This window comes from Narcine bancroftii, chromosome 9 (assembly GCF_036971445.1).
Source record: "Narcine bancroftii isolate sNarBan1 chromosome 9, sNarBan1.hap1, whole genome shotgun sequence".
Lineage (NCBI taxonomy): Eukaryota > Metazoa > Chordata > Chondrichthyes > Torpediniformes > Narcinidae > Narcine > Narcine bancroftii.
This window is the reverse complement of record NC_091477.1, coordinates 84,328,579-84,349,740: the sequence shown is the minus strand read 5'-3', so window position 1 is coordinate 84,349,740 and position 21,162 is coordinate 84,328,579. Positions and strand designations below refer to the sequence as shown.

The 21,162-nt window shown below is 44.0% G+C and overlaps 1 long non-coding RNA gene across 3 annotated transcripts in view; it reads right to left on the bottom strand.

Annotated features, from left to right (window-relative positions):
- Positions 1–11,543, bottom strand: part of LOC138742375 (uncharacterized) — a 100,016-nt gene extending 88,473 nt beyond the window's left edge. For 2 of the 3 annotated variants that reach the window (XR_011344121.1, XR_011344123.1), the window contains exon 1: positions 10,189–11,365. This is a non-coding gene — a long non-coding RNA (uncharacterized lncRNA). Of the gene's footprint in view, positions 1–10,188; positions 11,366–11,488 lie in introns of those variants that run through there. The other variant, XR_011344122.1, reaches the window with a different exon arrangement.
- Positions 11,544–21,162: the final 9,619 nt, after the last annotated feature.

The following is a 21,162-nucleotide window of genomic DNA, read 5'->3' as shown; positions in this document are numbered from 1 at the left end:
GATTGGATTCAAAGCTCACTTCCAAAACTGAAATCAGCTGCCCCTTCATATTATTTTATACTCAATTGATTATGAAATACATTCAAGTCACAACAATCACGTCAATGGTTAGACTACAAGAACATGAGTGAAAGAGCCAGGAGTAGGCCACCTGGCCCATCGAGCCTGTTCTGCCATTTAATAAGATCATGACTGATCTGACCATCGACTCAGCTCCACCAACCTGCTTTTTCCCATAACCCATTGCCCCAAGGAAAAACTTGCAAATAGAATTAGAAATGAAATGTAGAATTGTATTTCTTGAATCACAAATTATTTTGGCAGTGATAACATCTCCACACATTGAAAAGGTAACCACAATATTCATCTGTTCAATTCTCACATTGCTTTGCAAACATTTCCAGCAAACAGACTTAAAATTATCAGACCCTTAGACTCACAGGATACTATGAGCAATAGCTTAATGCTAAAAATTAACGAATACTTGAACTCCACTATAAGTTCATCAGAATCAGAAAAAAATATATAATTTCAGAAAATGGAATAAATACTTTGTGGGTCAGGCAGCAACTTTGGAGAGACAGACAACCTCCCAGGTCAGTGATTTTAACTGGAAATTTGTTGTAGATATTACAAATTTTGAGCAAGTGATCAAGCAAGGTGTTGACAGGAAGTGGGGGAAGGGGAGATGGGAGGTGTAGAAGTTCATGGGACCTCCCCACAATTATTGAGAAAGGCCAAGAGGGTGGGTACATATGTTCACCCCTTTCCATATACCAGGAAATTTGACCTCATGTGTACGTCTCTGGTTTTAAATAAGTACATATACAGGAAAATGGTGAAATAAGATGGAAACCAAGATTGGAAATGAGATTAGGAATATTAATGCAAAAGAGGGTAGTAATGGGACAAATAACAAAACCAAATATGGGTGGCAAATACCTACAAGCTGGAAAGAGAAAGATGGGTTAGTGGTACAGAGGACATTTTTCTTTATACACTGAAGTGATCCAGGGAATTACTTCAACTATCAGACTTCAATTGCTGTTTTCCCAAAAAATATTTCTGAGGAATGTAGTGGATTATTTTACTTTTCACATAATATTGTAATTTTCTGCTTTCATAGGTAAATATATATTTTTGACAATGGGAATAATGATGAAATCATCTCTTCTTTCTTCAGTGTAAACCCATGATCCTGGGCATTGCAATGCCTTGAAAGTACACTTTCTAACCCATTAGGTTAATTGAGCTGATTGAACAAGGCCCCCTTCCTTTGTAATACGATCTGTCCAGGAACATGAAAAGCCAATTTCAAAAAAAGAAAATAACATTTACAGCAAAACAACAAGAATGGGAGTGGAGGATACCAACAGATACCATTTTAAATCAGCCAGTTTCATTCAATTTTCCATCATTCATTTAGTCCTTTTGGTGATCTGTACTTTAAACATGACAAATATTTGATTTGCACCTCAAAGCCTGCCACCATAATGAGTCAGCTTTATACCACCTGGTATGCTCACTTAGGTTTTACCCACCCACACCGAAGAATCTTTTTGGGGCTCTACATATATGTGCAGGGCCCTGGCTAATTACTAAACATACCAGAAAGACCCATGATTAAAGTCCAAGCTCAGGCCGCACCACCTCTTGACTTATCTCTTTTTTTCTATTTTTATGCTTTTAAGTTGTTCATGTGTCCAGATCATAATTCATCACCAGATTCCTCAATTTGCAAAATAACTATTTCAGTTAAAAAAAAGATGCCCAAATGATGCACAAAAGTCCCTCACATCTCACTATGCATGCCTATCTGCAATGAATGATACTTCAACGTACAATTCCCTGGCCTGAGAATCCTCCTCTTTGCACAAGATACAGCTCCTCTCAGCAAGCCTAAATAGTAGTAAAAATCCTAAAGCCTTTGGACTGCTGCTCAATGTCAATGGTGGATACAAAATGCTGTGCATTCACTCTCTGAGATTCATGTTCATAACAACATATTGATCACATTGTTATTCTGATAAACGGTCTTCCAGCTGAAACATTAAACCTCCTTCCTCTTTCTATGTTTGTTAGCTGAATTGCTGAGTGTTTTTTGCAGGATTTCAAATGTTCAGGTATTTTTTAAACCATTTTGAACACATTGGTGTTCAGTACAATAGAAGAATCTACTGAAAAGCTTATATTTCAGATCAATGAAGTAAACAATTCCTCAACAATGGGAAGTCCCTCATGAGGTTTGAAATGGGGCTCTTTTAAGCCATTGCTGTAACTAATCATTTGGAGATACACACATAGCACAAAGATTAAGTACAATCCCCATCTTCAACTTAGTACACAATTGTCACTGTCGATCCTCGATCCATGTTCTGGGGTGAGATCTATTCTTCCTCAAGAATAAAGGGCTTGGACTATTCTCCTTCCAAATATTTTTAAAATATACATAGACCTGCAGTAAGTCTGTCACCCCCATTGAAGATCAAGGAGCTCCCTAAACATACAAGTGTAAGAGTTTCTATACCCTGCCACGATTTAACTTAACCAATCATAAAGCAGTCTTTTTTCACATGATAGGCATTACAGTATCGACCTATATGCTATTCCTTCACAGATTGCATCATTCTACAAACTAATCACGTAACCTGGTCCCCACTTCTCTCCAGCATTGTGCTAATGGGTCACCTGGTCTAGGAAACCCCAAGTTAATGGAAATTTACTAGCTCGGCTAGGGTTGCCGAGCAACATGTCATCATCTCATTGTTCAAATGACATCGATCATCAGACCCATATTTCCCCACTTTGAGACTTTTACAGTCTCACACAATACACCCTCATAAAGATATGATAGACATTAAAAAGTCACATCCTCGAGGTCAGAGAGAACCCATCACTACAATTTTATAGGTGAGAGCATGGACCAGAAACATTCAAAATAAAAATACTAAAAAACTCTGGATCTTGTAGAATCAGGTCAGCTATATTCCTGAAAACATGCAACATCTGTGTGATTGCACCATGTTGAATCATCATATCCCTTCTTCCAAGATTATTCCAAGCCAGCAGGGCTGCATGGTTCTTGCACATGTTAGCACTATGCTGGATCCACAAACAGCCATACCCAACACTGCAGCTATGGGGATCAGAACTTGTACTAGCATAGCTCCCCAGGGTCCTATATAATCGTCGAGCTAACTGGTGAATGATTTTCATGCACTTTTGAAAGGGCCAAATGCATATCTAATTTTCTCTAGGGTACTGATGATGTTTGTCATGTTATCCTCTGAGTCCGGAATAAGCGTGACACATACATCACCTGTCAAGTTTAGTGCAATGTAAAGTCCACCCTGTTTTGCTAGAATACAGTCTATTGCCATCTCATACCTTAAAAGAGTCAGACTGTGATTTTTCTGAGCAGCTATTAAAATCTGTAAGCCTTTTATGGCCTAGTTTGCAAAGGCTGACATGGCGTATGGGATGTTATTTATGTGATTGGCTAAGAAAGTCACTCCATAAAAGGAAACAACCCAATTCCCAATTTTTCTCCAAGTGAAATGCTTCTATGCTATCTGCTTTCTTTGGCTTGGCTTCGCGGATGAAGATTCATGGAGGGGTAAAGTCCATGTCAGCTGCAGGCTCGTTTGTGGCTGACAAGTCCGATGCGGGACAGGCAGACACGGTTGCAGTGGTTGCAAGGGAAAATTGGTTGGTTGGGGTTGGGTGTTGGGTTTTTCCTCCTTTGTCTTTTGACAGTGAGGTGGGCTCTGTGGTCTTCTTCAAAGGAGGTTGCTGCCCGCCGAACTGTGTGGCGCCAAAATGCACGGTTTGAGGCGAGATCAGCCCACTGGCGGTGGTCAATGTGGTAGGCACCAAGAGATTTCTTTAGGCAGTCCTTGTTCCTCTTCTTTGGTGCACCTCTGTCTCGGTGGCCAGTGGAGAGCTCGCCATAGGACACGATCTTGGGTAGGTGATGGTCCTCCATTCTGGAGACGTGACCTACCCAGCGCAGTTTGATCTTCAGCAGCATGGATTCGATGCTGTAGGCCTCTGCCATCTCGAGTACTTCGATGTTGGAGATGAAGTCGCTCCAATGAATGTTGAGGATGGAGCGGAGACAACGCTGGTGGAAGCGTTCTAGGAGCCGTAGGTGATGCCGGTAAAGGACCCATGATTCGGAGCCGAACAGGAGTGTGGGTATGTCAACGGCTCTGTATACGCTAATCTTTGTGAGGTTTCTCAGTTGGTTGTTTTACCAGACTCTTTTGTGTAGTCTTCCAAAGGCGCTATTTGCCTTGGCGAGTCTGTTGTCTATCTCGTTGTCAATCCTTGCATCCGATGAAATGGTGCAGCCGAGATAGGTAAACTGGTTGACCGTTTTGAGTTTTGTGTGCCCGATGGAGATGTGGAGGGGCTGATAGTCATGGTGGGGAGCTGGCTGATGGAGGACCTCAGTTTTCTTCAGGCTGACTTCCAGGCCAAACATTTTGGCAGTTTCCGCAAAACATGATGTCAAGCGCTGAAGAGCTGGCTCTGAATGGGCAACTAAAGTGGCATCATCTGCAAAGAGTAGTTTATGGACAAGTTGCTCTTGTGTCTTGGTGTGAGCTTGCAGGCTCCTCAGATTGAAGAGACTGCCATCCGTGCGGTACCAGATGTAAACAGCGTCTTCGTTGTTGAGGTCTTTCATGGCTTGTTTCAGCGTCATGCTGAAGAAGATTGAAAAGAGGGTTGGTGCAAGAACGCAGCCTTGCTTCACGCCATTGTTAATGGAGAAGGGTTCAGAGAGCTCATTGCTGTATCTGACCCGACCTTGTTGGTTTTCGTGCAGTTGGATAACCATGTTGAGGAACTTTGGGGGGCATCCGAGGTGCTCTAGTATTTGCCAAAGCCCTTTCCTACTCACGGTGTCAAAGGCTTTGATGAGGTCAACAAAGGTGATGTGGAGTCCTTTGTTTTGTTTTCTGCACTTTTCTTGGAGCTTTCTGAGGGCAAAGACCATGTCAGTAGTTCCTCTGTTTGCACGAAAGCCGCACTGTGATTCTGGGAGAACATTTTCGGCGACACTAGGTATTTTTCTATTTAGGAGAATCCTAGCGAAGATTTTGCTTGCAATGGAGAGCAGCGTGATTCCCCTGTAGTTTGAGCAGACTGATTTCTCGCCTTTATTTTTGTACAGGGTGATGATGATGGCATCACGAACGTCCTGAGGCAGCTTTCCTTGGTCCCAGCAGAGCTTGAAAAACTCATGCAGTTTGGCATGCAGAGTTTTGCCGCCAGCCTTCCAGACCTCTGGGGGGGGGGCGGGGATTCCATCCATACCTGCTGCTTTGCCACTTTTCAGTTGTTCAATTGCCTTATATGTCTCTTCCCGGGTGAGGACCTCATCCAGCTCTAGCCTTAAGGGCTGTTGATGGAGCTTGAGCAGGGTGGGTTCTTGGACTGAGTGGTTGGCACTGAAAAGAGATTGGAAGTGTTCTAACCATCGGTTGAGGATGGAGATCTTGTCGCTGAGGAGGACTTTGCCGTCTGAGCTGCGCAGCGGGCTTTGAACTTGGGGTGAGGGGCCGTACACAGCCTTTAGAGCCTCGTAAAAACCCCTGAAGTCACCAATGTCCGCGCTGAGCTGGGTTCGTTTGGCGAGGCTAGTCCACCACTCATTTTGGATCTCCCGGCGTTTGCGCTGAAGATGGCTGCATGCGCGACGGAAGGCTCGTTTCTTCTCTGGCCAGGACGGCTTTGCAAGGTGAGCCTGGTGGGCAGCTCGCTTCTTTGCCAGCAGCTCCTGGATTTCCTGGTGGTTTTCGTCGAACCAGTCCTTGTTTTTCCTGGAGGTGAAGCCCAGTACCTCGTCAGTGGATTGCAGTATGGCAGTCTTCAGCTGATCCCAGAGGGTTTCAGGGTACGAGTCCGTGAGGTGGATTGTATCTTCGAGCTTTGCTTTGAGGTTTGCCTGGAAGTTTGCTCTCACTTCGTCTGACTGTAAGTTTCCAACATTGAACCTCTTTCTGGGGGCTTTACTGTTCCTGGACTTTGGCTTGAAGTGAAGGTTGAGCTTGCAGCGAACCAGCCGGTGGTCAGTGTGGCATTCTGCGCTGGGCATGACCCTGGTGTGGAGCACATCTCGTTTGTCTCTTTCTCGCACCAGGACGTAGTCCAGGAGGTGCCAGTGTTTGGACCGGGGATGCATCCAGGTAGTCTTCAGGCTGTCCCTCTGCTGAAAAAGGGTGTTTGTAATGACAAGCCGCTGTTCTGCGCAGAGCTCCAACAGGAGGCGCCCGTTGTCGTTGCACTTGCCGACACCATGCTTGCCCAGGATTCCTGGCCAGGTTTCTGAGTCTTTGCCGACGGAGCGTTGAACTCGCCAAGGATGACAACCTTGTCGGCTGTAGGGGTGCATTGAATGAGGTTGCGCAGATCAGTGTAGAACTTGTTCTTTTCTGCTGGTTCCGCCTGGAGGGTTGGAGCATAGACACTGATGAGGGTGATGCGACGCTTATTTTGAAGGGGGAGTCGCATGGACATGATCCGGTCCGAGTGGCCTGTCGGGAGGTTTTCGAGTTTGGAGGCAATGGAGTTCTTGACCATGAAGCCTACACCAGATAGGCGTCGTTCATCCATAGGCATGCCAGACCAGTAGAGTGTGTAGCCCGCTCCGCGTTCTTGGAGGCTGCCTACATCTGCAAGGCAGACTTCACTGAGAGTGGTTATGTCGATGTCAAGTCTGAGGAGTTCATGTGCGATGAGGACAGACCGACGTTCAGGTCGGTGGCTGTCAGCCTTGTCTAGCATGGTTGTGATGTTCCAGCATGCTAGCTTGAGTTTGTGAGCATCTTTTGAGGGGGAGGATGTGGAGGGGGAGGACGTGGACCTGTCCTCGGGCCTGTGCAAAGGAGCTTTTAGGTGGAGTGCAGTGTGCTCAGTACTGGCCCCACCCTTTACACCCAATGTGCGTGTGCCGTGGCCAAGCAAGCTGGGATGTGGCAGCGAGGTCCTTGGGTCATAGGTTTTATATTGGAGTGGCCTTCTCCTATGCAGGTTTCTTACCCGGGCTGGAGGGGCCTGCCTCCCCTCCTAGGTCGGACCATACCTGGTCGCAAATCACCAGTGGTAGGGCAATGTGTGTGTGTTGGTCGAGTGAAGCAGGCCGGGGACGCTGCCTCCCCCTCGCTTCTGCCCGGACCGGGGCCTCCGGCTGCTTTGCTCTACCAAGACCGGGGCCACTGCCTCCCCCTCGCTTTTGCCCGGATTGGGGCCACCGCCGCCTACCTTCTGCTCGGATTGGGGCCGGGGCCGCCGCCGCCTTCCCTGTGCCTGGACCGGGGCCGCCGCTTCTTTCTTTCTGCCTGGACCGGGGCCTCCACCTGCTTCGCTCTACCGAGGCCGGGGCCACCGCCTTCCCCTCGCTTCTGCCCAGACCGGGGCCTCCGCCTGCCTCACTCGACCGAGGCCGGGGCCGCCGCCTCCCCCTCGCTTTTTACATTTTACACCCCAGTTACACAGCAGTAAGAAAGGGTGTGACTCGGTCAACCCCGTCAGAATCCAACCAGGTCCCTGACCTACCTCAGAGGTAGTTAGAGAACCCAATTAAACTTACCTAGACTATGTCCACAGTTGATTTCTATGCTATGGAACTGAGCCATTTCCACCTTTATTTGGTGACAACTCAGGGTCTGAGTTTTCTTCCATCTGTGGGATGGGTGCGTTCCTTACATTCATCACCATAAAATCCACTAGAGCACAAAATCCTAAACTAGTAGGCTCACTTGCTGCATAGTTAGCTTCCCAATCCTTTGACTGGCATTCACCTACTAAGATATACCTCCCCCTCTGCCATGATTATATATACAATGGGGAAGTGTGCTGTGATCTTCTAAGAGTTTGGGGTAGACTTTACTCGTTATTATTGTGTTCTATCATGGGCAGGTCCTTGGTGCAGACTACAGAGATGCATGCAATCACATTCTTTTTACTTTCATACATTGCCCTACCCAGGATATTATTACATTTTCGATAGTATTAGCACCTTGCCGCCAAGGTTTTTTAAAACTTTAATTTTTCACACTGTGAACCATATCAATTAAAATACATAGAAACATTTCCATCTTATATATACACAGTGGCATTTTCTCCCCATTTTTTCCCCTACCTTCCCTCCCTCCTTCCCACCCCTCTCCAAACCCATTAAACATTCAACATATACAATACAATAAAACCATTAAACAATGTCATCACACAATAAAAATAAACAAGAAAATTGTGTCATCTACTTTTACACACTGGATCAGGTCATTTTGTCTTCTTCTCATTTTATCATTTTAGGGGGTGGAGGTCCGTGGTAGGCCCTCTCCGTTGTGTTCCATGTACGGTTCCCAAATTTGTTCAAATAATGTGACTTTATTTTTTAAATTATGTGTTACTTTTTCCAATGGAATACATTTATTCATTTCCATGAACCATTGCTGTACTCGCAGGCTCTCTTCTGATTTCCAAGTTGACATTATACATTTTTTTGCTACAGCTAAGGCTATCATAATAAATCTTTTTTGTGCTCCATCCAAATCGAGTCCAATTTCTTTACTTCTTATATTACTTAGAAGGAAGATCTCTGGATTTTTTGGTATGTTGCTTTTTGTGATTTTATTTAATACCTGGTTTAGATCTTCCCAAAACTTTTCCACTTTCTCACATGCCCAAATTGCATGTACTGTTGTTCCCGTTTCCTTCTTACAGCAAAAACATCTATCTGATAATGTTGGATCCCATTTATTTAACTTTTGGGGCGTGATATATAGCTGTGTAACCAATTATATTGTATCATGCGTAACCTTGCGTTTATTATATTTTTCATAGTTCAAGAGCATAACTTTTCCCACCAAAGTTGAGGGTGAAGTTTGCGCCTTGGGTTTTGTAAAAGGGAAAAGCTGAGCTAAGGCACTTGAAGTGGTAGTGCCCAAGTGCAGCTATGCGAGCTCTGCTGAATTCAGTTTGAATACAGATTTTCAATTTCAGATTCTGGTAAATCATAAACGCTGCTTCATCCACTTGTTTGGTTCTCTTTTTTAACTACTCCATAAATCTCCACCAACTGTTCTCTCCCACTTCCTCTCTTAAAATGGAGACTTCATGTTCAGAATTAAACCCCCAGGGATACTATGTTGTCCTTATTTTACCTTTTCCTACTGGGGGTTCACAAACTCCTTCTATATCTATTAGAAATAATAAACATACACCATAAAACAAAAAGACAGAAATTTAAACTTCGTCTCTCGTTTTCATGTCATCTATAATGATGCTGTTTGTATTGTCCCTTCCTTTCGCTCATTGGCCGGTGGGACTCTCCCACAGTGATTGAGATGAATCCATGGTCCTATCTCTTTTATATTGACTGCAGTGGATGTCAACAAAATCCCTGGAATAGTCCGATTTGCCTGGGCTCACCTTGTTTCCAGCATTGTGCTTGTGGGGTCACGTGGTCAAGGAAACCTCAGGCTATTGGAAATTTACTAGTTATTCAAATTACATCGATCTTCATACCCTTACTTCTACATCTCTTGTACTAATTATCATGAATACTCTCTTGCCAAATCCTGTTACTTGCAATCTCTCACATAAGGTTTGGTAGGCAAAGCCTACTTTGTGACAGCCAAAGTAGAACAAATGCCTCACCACGGCAAAAGATCTCCTTCACATTTTACTGTTCCTCATGGGAGTGCCTTTCTTAGAGATGGTCAAAATAAAACTGTAAATGCAGAACCAACAGAGGATAAGAACCACAGGAGAGTAATGAATATTTCATGACTGATCATACAGAATCAATGTCAGTAAAACATCTATGACACAAGTCATATTATTTCTTAAGCATCTGATTCTTTTGCAAGAAGGTTGCAATTTCTGGGGGACAAATTGCTCACTGTCCAGTGTGAATCATTTTACTCAAGCACATTGATCTGCCATACCTGATATTAGGAAAGATGAGGTGCGTCGGGTCTGTAGCAATGCCTGATGTTATTTGCTCTAAATGAGGGTGAATTGCAACAGTGCTCTTGAGTCGAGCATAATAATGTAATCAAAAATTATATAATTTGTCAGTAAATTTAAGTATGAAAGTGCTTTTCCTAACTGACAACCATGTATGTTATTTTCAATATATGATCCTATCATTAAATAGAGTGGTTGTGGACTTACCAGAAGGCTGCTCCACTTCTCTTCAAGTCCACACAGATATCCTACATGCACCACAAGCAGCAAGTGCTCCAGATAGGCCAGTCTTAGATTTCTGCGTAGACAGTCTGAGAAATCGCTTGGTGCCTTCACGATGAAAACATCAATGTTCCAAACCTATACATCAGGTCATCTCTCAGGAGACTCAGACAAAGTTGTAATGAACATGTAGCACCTGGACCACTCCACCATTGTTTCAAACACCAAAGCCGGAATCAACCTGACCAACACACCCTAAATCACAGGTTGGTGGTACCTTAAGTAGAGTCATGGTTCTACTCTGAGCTAGATTCTGTTCATGTTAAAAAGAGGATTGCATCTCCTGCAGTCAAGTGTTGGGTTTCCATGTGTTTCCTCCCTACCCTTGCGGAACAACTATCTGCTCAGGCTTAGCATCTCTCTACTCTTGCAAAAGAGCAGGTTTCTTTGGTAGAGAATAACTCAAATGAAACTTCATTCTGTTCTTGGTGTACAGCAATCCAAGTCTTCTTGGATGTCACGAATGTGAGGGCCTTCTTCTTTGGTTCAAGATTGAAGATTCCTTTATTGTCATGTAATAGTAGAGAAAATGTAATATTACACAAAATTGCCTTCAACCTGCTGTAAGGCAGACAAAGAGTCGCCATTAGTGTGGTGTGGTGTCCCTTACAGTATGAAAGAAAGAGAAGCAAGAGAGAGTCTCTCCAAAGACACTGAGTGTCCATGGATTCATCTCCAGCCCTCCTGCAACCTCTACAGCTGCAGAGACTTATGTTCGATCCATCAGAAACACGAGATCCAGATCCAAACTTTCGACATGATCAGGAAGCCTTCAGCACCCGAGGCCCTTCGGGATTCCTTCTTGCCCTCGGCACCTTCCCAAATCCCATTTCCGATACCTGGTTCCCATGAGCCTGTCCCCAGGAGCCTGCAGCTCAAGCAGGTCCCCTGACCAAAAATCATCCACAACTTGTGTGGGTCCCTCAACCACTAAGCCCCTCGCAGGTCTGCTGTCCCATAGTCATCATATCAGATTTTCCTCATCTAATGTCAAATTGAAGCCCACAACTGACTGGTATGTTCTCATGCAATGTGCATTCTTGTCAGCTGTTGCAGTACCTATCTCTCTGGTGGTAATGTTCAAAATGAATTGAGTTCAACATCACCCTTCCTCCTCTCCCTTGGTCACACCACTACCACCACCACCACCACCAAAACCACCCCCCACCCCCACCCCCCAACTCTAGCTTTGAAAGATATTGGGGTTGGGGAGTGAGAACAATACCCGGCAAAGGTGATAAAGCAGCACGATGCATTGAGGGTGTTGGGTATTGATCAGATCATTGGGGATATCGTGATCACAATGGAGCATTGTTATCTCATGAGGCAGTTTGAATCACTGTGGCTGTCTACTTTTACAAACATGTTTTAATTGCCTAGATTTTTTTTTGTGTGAGTGAGGATCCTAATTGATGTTGGTGTTAAATGCTAAAATGTTGAGCACACCAAAAGTAGAAGTTCAAAATCAGTAGTGACTTTTGTTTCAAAAAATCCATATGAATATGAAATCTCTAGCCTCAAACAGCAGCACAGCAGACAGTGCTGCTATGACACACTTCCAGCAACCTAGGCTTGATGCTTACTGTGGTGGTTTGCCCATTTCCCTCTGGGTGCTCCAGTTCCCTTCCACATCTCAAAGAGGTATGTTGATTAGCAACAGGAAACTCCCCTTGTCTATGTGGATAACAGGAGAACTAGGAGTTTATGAGCCTTGAGAGAGAATAGGTGACAGAAAAATAACTGGGGTAAAGGGATGATGGGGGTGTGGGGTGTGGTGGTGTCTTCCAAAATGGTACAGGCTCAAAAGGACAAAAGTTCACCTTTGTCTGAAGGAGCTTCAGAGCTATGCCACAGATGGAGAGGAATATTATCCATCATGGAGATATGGCGATGATACAAACTTTGGTTTGAAAGCTGATCTATGTTATTAAAAGCTGGATAATTGGCTCCACATTATCCAGATCAATCTGGTGTTATCACTTTTAGTGCATAGCTGCCCTGAAATACAGCCTTGTCAATAATGATGGAGAGCTTTGGAGGGAAAAACCTTGAAATAAATCAGAATGAATGTGGCCTAGAAGTTCTAGGAAATGGTTAACAGAGCTTGGGCTTTTCTCTTTGGAGCAAAGAAGGATGAGTTAATAGAGGTAGAGGTGAGAGGCAGAGATAGGATGGACAGCCAGTACCTTTTTCTCAGGGCAACAGTAGCAAATACCAGAGGACATCTGCATCAGGTGAGGGAGGGAAGTTTAAGGGAGATGTCAGGAGTAAGCTTTTTTACACAGACAGTAGTGGGTGCATGGAATTCATTTGCTAGGGGTGGTGGTTTAGGCTGGTACAATAGTGACATTTAAAAAACTCTTGGACAGGACATGGATGCAAGAAAATAGAGGGATATGACTGTTCAGAGGGTTTAAATTGTTGAGTTGGTTTACATAGGATGACACAACATCTTGGGCCAAAGGGCCTATACTGTGCTATAATGCTCAATGTTCTAAATGTACATTGTACTGGCAGTACATGGCCAACCAACCTCATTTTTGACTAAAAGACTGCTACTGCAAAATCTTACTGCTCTGAGCCTTAAAGCAATGTTAACATTAGAAAATGCTGTGCAAGTTTCATGTATACAAAGCCCTTACCCTTTCTTGTTCTGCAATATGGGAGTGAGTGAAGATGTCTGGTAGGTCACAATTCATACCCTGAGTGTCACAAGCCATGGAAAATGGGCAAAGAAAAGAGGTCTGTGTTCAGTGCACGGGTGGGAGTAATGGTTGGGATCAGATATTGCAATTGTTTTATAGTGGGACTGCGTTAGGTTTTAAAGTAGTGAAGAAGTGAAGGATAGGAGCTGTGATTGGGTTGGGGTATGGCATTAGAGATAAGTGGGTTTATCTATACTTTGTTCAAAATTACCAAGCTGAGTCAGCTTGATTAGGTCATCGAATTCAACAGATGAAGATAAAGGGGCTGAAAAAGAAGGCACTCAGCAGATAACAGCTGATTGGGCAATCGAGTTCAATAGGTGAAGACAAAAGGAGAGCAGTCATTGTCAGAGTGGGCTGAGTCAGAGTGGTAAACCTTTGGCTCAACAGGCTTAGGTGAGATCAGGTAAGGGGCGAGGAATAGTCAGAGTTGAAGTCAGAAATGGCTACCATATTCAAAAAGGATTCAGCAGGAAGGCACAGGTGAAGGTAGGTTTTTTAGATATCATATATTTTGTTCATCTAGTCATAGACAGTGGGAATGGCAGCCAAGGCAGGGGAATGCTCCCCTTGCAAAATGTGGTTCATCTGGGAAGCCAGCAGTATCCCTGACAACTTCATCTGTATGAAGTGCATCCAACTCCAGCTCCTGACAAGCCAAGTTAAAGAATTGGAGCTGGAGTTGGATGAACTCCAGATTGTTTAGAAGAAGGTGATAGACAGGACTTCCAGGGACACTATCAAACCTAGGAGGCAGGAGGAGGGTAAATGGGTGACAGTGAGGAGAGGGAAAGGGAACAGGCAGGCAGTGGAGGGCACCACTGTGGCCATCTCCCTCAAAAACAAGTATACCATTTTGGATACTGTTGGGGGTGGGGGAGGTGTAGAAGAACTGATCTACAGGGTCATCAGAAAGATCAGGTCTCTGGCACAAAGTCTGGTCCTGTGGCTAAGAAGGGAAGGGAGAAGAAGAGGTGGGCTGTAGTGATAAAGGATTCTATAGTTAGGGGGACAGATAAAAGGTTCTGTGGAAGAGAATGGGTATTCCAGATGGTATGTTATGTCCCTAGTGCCAAGATCTGAGATATTTCAGGCTGAGTTTTTGACATTCTCAGGAGGGAGGGTGATCAGACAGATGTTGTGGTCCATGAATGGACCAATTATGTGAGTAGAAATGGTGAGGAGGTCCTGCAAGGAGAGTTCAGGGAGTTAGGTATGGGGCTGAAGGACAGGACCTCTAGGGTAGTGATCTCAGGACTGCTACCCATGCCACATGCTAAAGAAGTTGGAAAAAGGAGGATAATACAGCTTAACACATGGATAAAACATGGTGTATGAAGGAGGGCTTCAGGTTTTTGGACCATTGGGCTCTCTTCCAGGGAAGGTGGGACCTGTTCCAACTGGATGGTTTGAATCTGAACTGGAAGGGGATTAATATCCTTGTGGGAAAGTTTGCTAGTGCTGCTTTGGAGGATTTAAACTAGATTTGCAAGGGAAGTGGAACCAGAGTGTCAGAGAAAATAAGGAGAGGAAGAGGGAAAAGATTATGTTAAAATTACAAGCACTGTTAGAGGTCAATGAGTTGCATGTGGTGGACATGTTCTCACATGCATTTATTTCAATGCAAGGAGTATTGTAGGAAAGGCAGACAAGCTTAGAGCATGGATTTGCACATGGAATTATGACATTATGGCCATTATTGAAACATCTGTTACAGAATTGTGCTGTTGTTGTTCTTGAGATTATGATATATTATATTTTCGAGAAGTACCTTGTGGGTTGGAAACAAGGAAACAGACACAAAGACACTTACACACAGAGATGCTGTGTCTGCTATGCCCAGCTGTAAACAGAACAATAAATCTAGAGTTGATTGTTCCATAGAAATACTGAAGACAATAGATGTTGGCTAAGAAAGACACTTATGTACACAAACAGCTCTTTGCTTGATGAAATGTGTAGACAAATAGATCATCTGCCATGAGTTGTGCTTTTGGAAAAATGAACTAGTAGTGATCAAAGTAGTCATGTCATTAAAAACACTTGAAGCAGCATTTTAAGTATTCGACCAGTTTTCATCTGAAGTCAGAAATGCAGTAACATTCTGTGAGAAAGGACTGCTATTGTGCTCCCATTTTCAAGGGAGGAACACAGAATCAAAGTGGCTTTGGAAAAGATGGCTACTTTGACTGTCTCTCTTTGTTAAGAGAGAACAGTGCTACTGTGACCATTGTAATAGCCACTTCATCTAAAACCCTTGCCTGACTTTCTAAAATAACTGTGGAAATCACACAATCCATAACCTCCATTCAAGAGAGGGGAATTGTGGAAAAAATATTCATATGAAAAAGCATTTCTCTGAAAGCAACTCTACAAGAATTTGTGAGTTTTGAGAAATCTGATGACTGGATGCCTCAACTTCATAATTACTTTTAAGAAAATTTAAAGATTCTGAGTTTCACCACAAAAGATTTGTAAGTCTGAAATTTTAAATAGACTTTTCAGTATCGTGCCTGAATCGTAATGATTTAGTGTCTGCCATACCCACATTCATAGTAGGGTTAGTCTGAGAGTTAAGTAAGATTTTATGCTATTAATAGTTATTAATAAAAAAATATCACTTTGAAGATACCATTGTCTTGATGAATTTCTATTGCTGCTGGTCTAGGTCATTACAAATGGTTGCAGGAGAGGCAGGACTGGTAGCTCAATGTTCCAGGCTTCCATTGCTTTAATCACAATGGAATGGGGGTGGGTGGATAAAAGAGGGAGGAGTGGGATTGCTCGTCAGGGAATCACAGCTGTGCTCAGGTAGAGAGCTGGTCTACTGCGGCTATATGGTTGGAGCTGAGGAACGGAACACACTTATGGGGTTGTTATAGACAGCCCAATGGTCAGTTCGAATTGGAGGTGCAAATCTGTAGAGAGATAGCAGACAGCTGGAGGAAACATAAGGTTGTGATAGGAGAAGATTTTAACTTTCCGCATATTGATTGGGACTCCCATACTGTCAAAGGGCTGGATGGCTTGGAGTTTGTCAAATGTGTTCAGGAAAGTTTTCTCAATCAATATATAGAACTACCAACTAGAGAAAGTGCAATATTGGATCTCCTATTAGGGATTGAGATGAGACAGGTGACAGAAGTATATGTAGGGGAACATTTTGTGTCCAGTGATGATAATGCCATTAGTTTCAAGTTAATTATGGAGAAGAATAGGTCTGGGTATCGGGTTGAAATTCTAAATTGGAGGAAGGCCAATTTTGAGGAAATGAGAAGATCTAGAATGCATAGATTGGGATACATTGTATTCAGACAAGGAAGTGCGTGGTAAGTGGAGGACTTTCAAAAGTGACATTTTGAGAGAATGGAGTTTATATGTTCCTTTCAGGATCAAAGGTAAGGTTAGAAAGTATAGGGAACCTTGGTTTTCGAGAGATTTTGGGGATCTGGTTTGGAAAAGGAGAGAGATGTATAATAGGTTAAAATAATGGATCAAATGAGGTACTTGAGGAGTATTAAAAAAATGCAAGAAAAACCTTAAGAAAGAAATCAGGAAGGTTAAAAGAAGACATGAAGTTGTTTTGACAGACAATGTGAAGGAAAATCCTAAGGGTTTTTATAGGTATATTAAAAGCAGAATTGGTCCCCTTGAAGATTAGAGTGGTCAGCTTTGAATGGACCCAAAAGAGATGGAAGTTGTCTTAAATATGTTTTTTTTTTAAATCTGCATTCACTCAGGAAAAGGGCAGCATTGTGGGAAATAAAGAAAACAAGTAGTGAGGTCATGGAACCTATACAGATTAAAGAAGAGGAAGTGCTTGCTGTCTTAAAGCAAATAAGAGAGGATAAATCCCAAGGGCCTGACAAGATAATCCCTCAGACCTTGAGGGATGCTAAGGTAGAAATTTCCGTGTCTCTGGCAGAAACATTTAAAATTTACTTAGCCACAACTGTGGTGTCAGAGGATTGGAGGGTAGCTCATGTTGTTCTCTTGTTTAAAAAACTGCTCCAAAAAGTAACCCTGGAATTTGTCGGCCAATGAGCCCTAATGCCAGTACAAGTACACAATCCGGACATCTAAAATCCCGAAAGCTCCAAAATCTGGCAAGTAGGGAGAGAAACGGCAGCATTAGTTGGGCGGGTGAGAGACTGGCAATGCGAGTCAGGTGGGCAGGGGGAGAGAACGGCAGTGCGAGTCAGGCGGGTGAGGAGTAGAGACCGGCAGTGCGAGTCGGGCGGGCGAGGAACCAGGAGCGCAAGTCGGGTGGGCAAGAGAACGGCAGTGAGAGTTGGGCAGGGAGACTGGCAGCGCGAGTTGGGTGGGTGAGGGGGGGATGGTAGCACAAAAGGAAGGGGGTGGAGGTGGATTGCAGCACAATTTGGGTGGGTTAAATCTGACTTTCCGAAATCAGGAAAATTCTGAAATTCAGAACATTCTGAACCCCAAGGGCTCCGGATAAAGGATTGTGTACCTGTAATAGGTAAATTATTGGAAGGTGTTCTAGGAGATCGGATATACAATTATTTGGACAGCCATGGACTGATCATGGATAGTCATCATGGCTTTGTACGTGATTAGTTGTGTTTAACAAATCTTAGTTTTTTAAGGAGGTTACCAGGAAAGTTGATGAAAGAAAGGCTGTGGTTGACAAGGTCCCGCATGGGAGCTTAGTCAGGAAAGTTCAGATGCGAGGTATTCATAGGGAAGTAGTGAACTGGATTCAACAATGGCAATGAGAAGCCAGAGAGTAGTGGAAGATGATTGCTTCTCAGATTGGAGGCCTGTGATTAATGCTGTGCCTCAAAGATCAGTGTTGGGACCATTGTTTGTCATTTATATCAATGATCTGGATGAAAATGTTGAAAATTGGATCAGCAATTTTGCAGATGCCACTAAGATTGGAAGTGTTGTGGACAGCAAAGTAGGTTTTCAAAGCTTGCAGAGGTATCTGGACCAGCTGGAAAAATGGGATGAAAAATGGCTGATGGAATTTAATGCAGGCAAGTGTGAGGTGCTGCATTTTGGAAGGACAAACCAAGAAAGGACATACACTGTAAATGATAGGGCATTGAGGAGGGTGGTAGAATAGAGCAATCTGGGAATACAGTTACATTATTCCCTGAAAGTGGTATCACAGGTAGATAGGGTTGTAAAGAGAGGTTTTGGCATATTGGTCTTCATAAATCAAAGAACTGAGTACTGGGATGTTATGTTAAAGTTGTGTTGGGCACTACCAGTAGCCAAATAATGACGCAGACAGATGACTGAGGGGAACGATAGGCTTCATTGCTGGCCCAGGTCTAGGCTAGGAAAATGAGCGAGAAGGAGAGGGGACTTGACCTTTATGGCCAGATGGGAAGGATCAAGGGAGGAGCTAAGGCAGGGAGACACCCAGAGGGCGGGGCAGCCAGTGCATACAGCCATATCACCACAAGTTGTAAAAGATATTGATGAGGCCAAACTTGGAGCATGTGTGTAGTTTTAGTCACCTAATTACAGGAAAGATATCAATAAGATAGAAAGAGTGCAGAGAAGATTTACTACAATGTTGCCTGGACTTTCTTAAAATAAAATATTTTTTAAAAAATGTTGCCTGGACCTCAGGAACTGAGTTACAGGGAAAGGCTAAACAGGTTAGGACATTCCTTGGAGCTTGGAAGAATGATGGGAGATTTGATAGAGAAGCTATCTACACTGTTGTCCCCTCGTTGAGGACTAGTTTGTGTTCTCCTGATTTCTTTCTGAAATTCACAATCATCTCCTTGGTTTTGCTAATGTGGAGTGCAAGGTTGTTGTTGTGACACCACACAACAAGCTGAATGCTTCCTCATTGCCATTCTCCTGACAATCATGGTGTCATTGGGAAATCTGCAGATAACATTTGAATTGTGCGGTATGCTAAGCACACATCCTTGAGGTGCACCTGTCTTGATTGTCAGTGAAGAGGAGACATTGCTTCCAATTGATGAAGGGAATAGACAGAGCAAATGTAGATAGGTTTTTTTCCGCTGATGGTAGGTGAGATACAAACCAGAGGACATCAGTTAAGATCGAAAGGGAAAAAGTTTAAGGAGAACATGACTAAGAACTTCTTCATACAGAGAATGATGGGGGTATCAAACGAGCTTTCAACTGAGTGGTGAATATGGGCTCAATTTTAACATTTAAGAGGAATTTAGACAGGTACAAGGATGGGAGAGGCATGGATGGCTATGGACTGGGTGCAAGTCAGTGGGACTTAACAAAAAAAATTGGCACAGACTAGAAAGGCCGAAGAGGCCTGTACTGTAATGTTCTATGGTTCTATGGAGTAGGTCAGAAATTCCCTCCTGGTTTACGCTGATGTAGCCCCAGAGTTTCTGGACCAACTTTGTTTTTACCATCTCCCCTACTAAATATACAATGTGGAACTATTCACACATCAGTTAGACTTCTGTTCCTTAAAAACTAGATTGAGATTGCTCACAGGTGTGAAATACAGCTCCCTCCACAGACGGATTCAATTTTCTTCTCATCAGCCTGCACTGGAGCCCAGAAATTTTTGCCAGGGACTACAAGCAAGTTAAAAAAAAGTTAAGCTGCAAATTTTGCTGCAAGAAAGAACATATCTCATGTCAAATTGGATTTACCAAAAAGAAAATGCATCTGTTGGAGAAGAAGAAATGAAGGGCTCTTACAGAGTTGTGATAATCCATTGCTAGATGGCATGCCATTGTCTGTTTTTGTATTAGACCTGCCGTTCCAGAATTAGAATAGAATTTATTGTCATGAACATGTTTATGACATTTGTTGTTTTGGTGGCAGGATCACAGTGCAAACATTTCCATAAACTATGTTTCAAAATAAATAAGAGTGCAGGAAGAAGATGATGTAGTGATGTAGTGTCTGTGGTTTATGGTTCATTCAGAAATCTGATGGCAGAGGGGAAGAAGCTGTCCTTGTGCTGATGAGCGCTCACTTCAGGCTCCTGTACCACTTTCTTGATGGTAGCAGAGTGAAGATGACATGGCGTGGATGGTGGGGTCCTTGAGGATAGAGGCTGTTTTCTTAAGTCACTGGCTCTTGTAGATGTCCTTGATGGAGTAAAGACTGGTGCCCGTGATGTTGGAGGCCGAATTAACAGCCCTCTTAAGTTTTTTTCCTGTCCTGAACATTTGCAACTCTGTACCAGACAGTGATGCAACCAGACAGAATGTTCTCCAAGGTACCCCTATGAGTTTTTGAGAGTTTTTGGTGATGTACTGAATCTCCTCGAACTCCTCACAAAGTATAGCTCCTGGTAAGCCTTCTTTGTGATTGCATCAAAATGGAGGGTCCAGGACAGATCCTCAGAGATGTTGACACCCAAGGATTTGAATTTTTTGACCCTGTACGCCACACATGTCAAACTCTGGCCTGCGGGCCAAATTTGGCCTGCGATATAATTATATTTGGCCCACAAGATCATTCAAAAATGTATTAGAGGTGGCCCGCCCTGCAGCAAGAGCCGATGCTGTTTTTTGGTAATGTCACCCCCACCATCCTCCCCCTTCATTGCACATCCTTCCCCACCCCCTAACTATCCCCTCCCTCCTAAAACCACCCCCCTTAAAAGATGGCCAGAATATTCTCAAAAAGGAATCCAGAATGGTAAAGTTCCACAAACCTACTGCTGGGAATCCTAACAACACCCGGGTTGTGGAGGGAGCAAGAGTGTTGCAGGTTGACCATGCAAACTTTGAGAATGGGGAAAACAAAATTGTAACACGAGAAGTCTGTCGATGTCATCAGCCGGCAAACCAGTTGGAAGGCTCCCCGCACAACCAGTCACTTCTCCCACCTGTCGAGCGGTGCGGCGGATTGGCGAGCACCCGTGATTTCCTGTCAGCGCGACGGACATGGCAGGCTGCGCACGGCCCCCGCTGTTCCGCAAAGGCTGATCAGCAGCGCGCTGGGCCTGAGTGGATGGGTAAGCAGGGGTGGGCAGAGGGTGTAGGTGAGGAGTAAAGGGCAGGGGAAGTTATGGTGGTGCGAGGGGCAGTTAGAGGGAGGGATGAGTAGAAGGAGGGGTGGATAGGGAAGAGGTAAAAGGGGAGGGGCAGGGCGAGTAGGGGAGGGTTGATTAGAGGGTGAGAGACGGGTAGAGGAAGGAACAAGTTGAGGGGAGAGGCAGTAGAGGGGCGTGTATAGGATGGGGTGGGTAGAGGCAGAG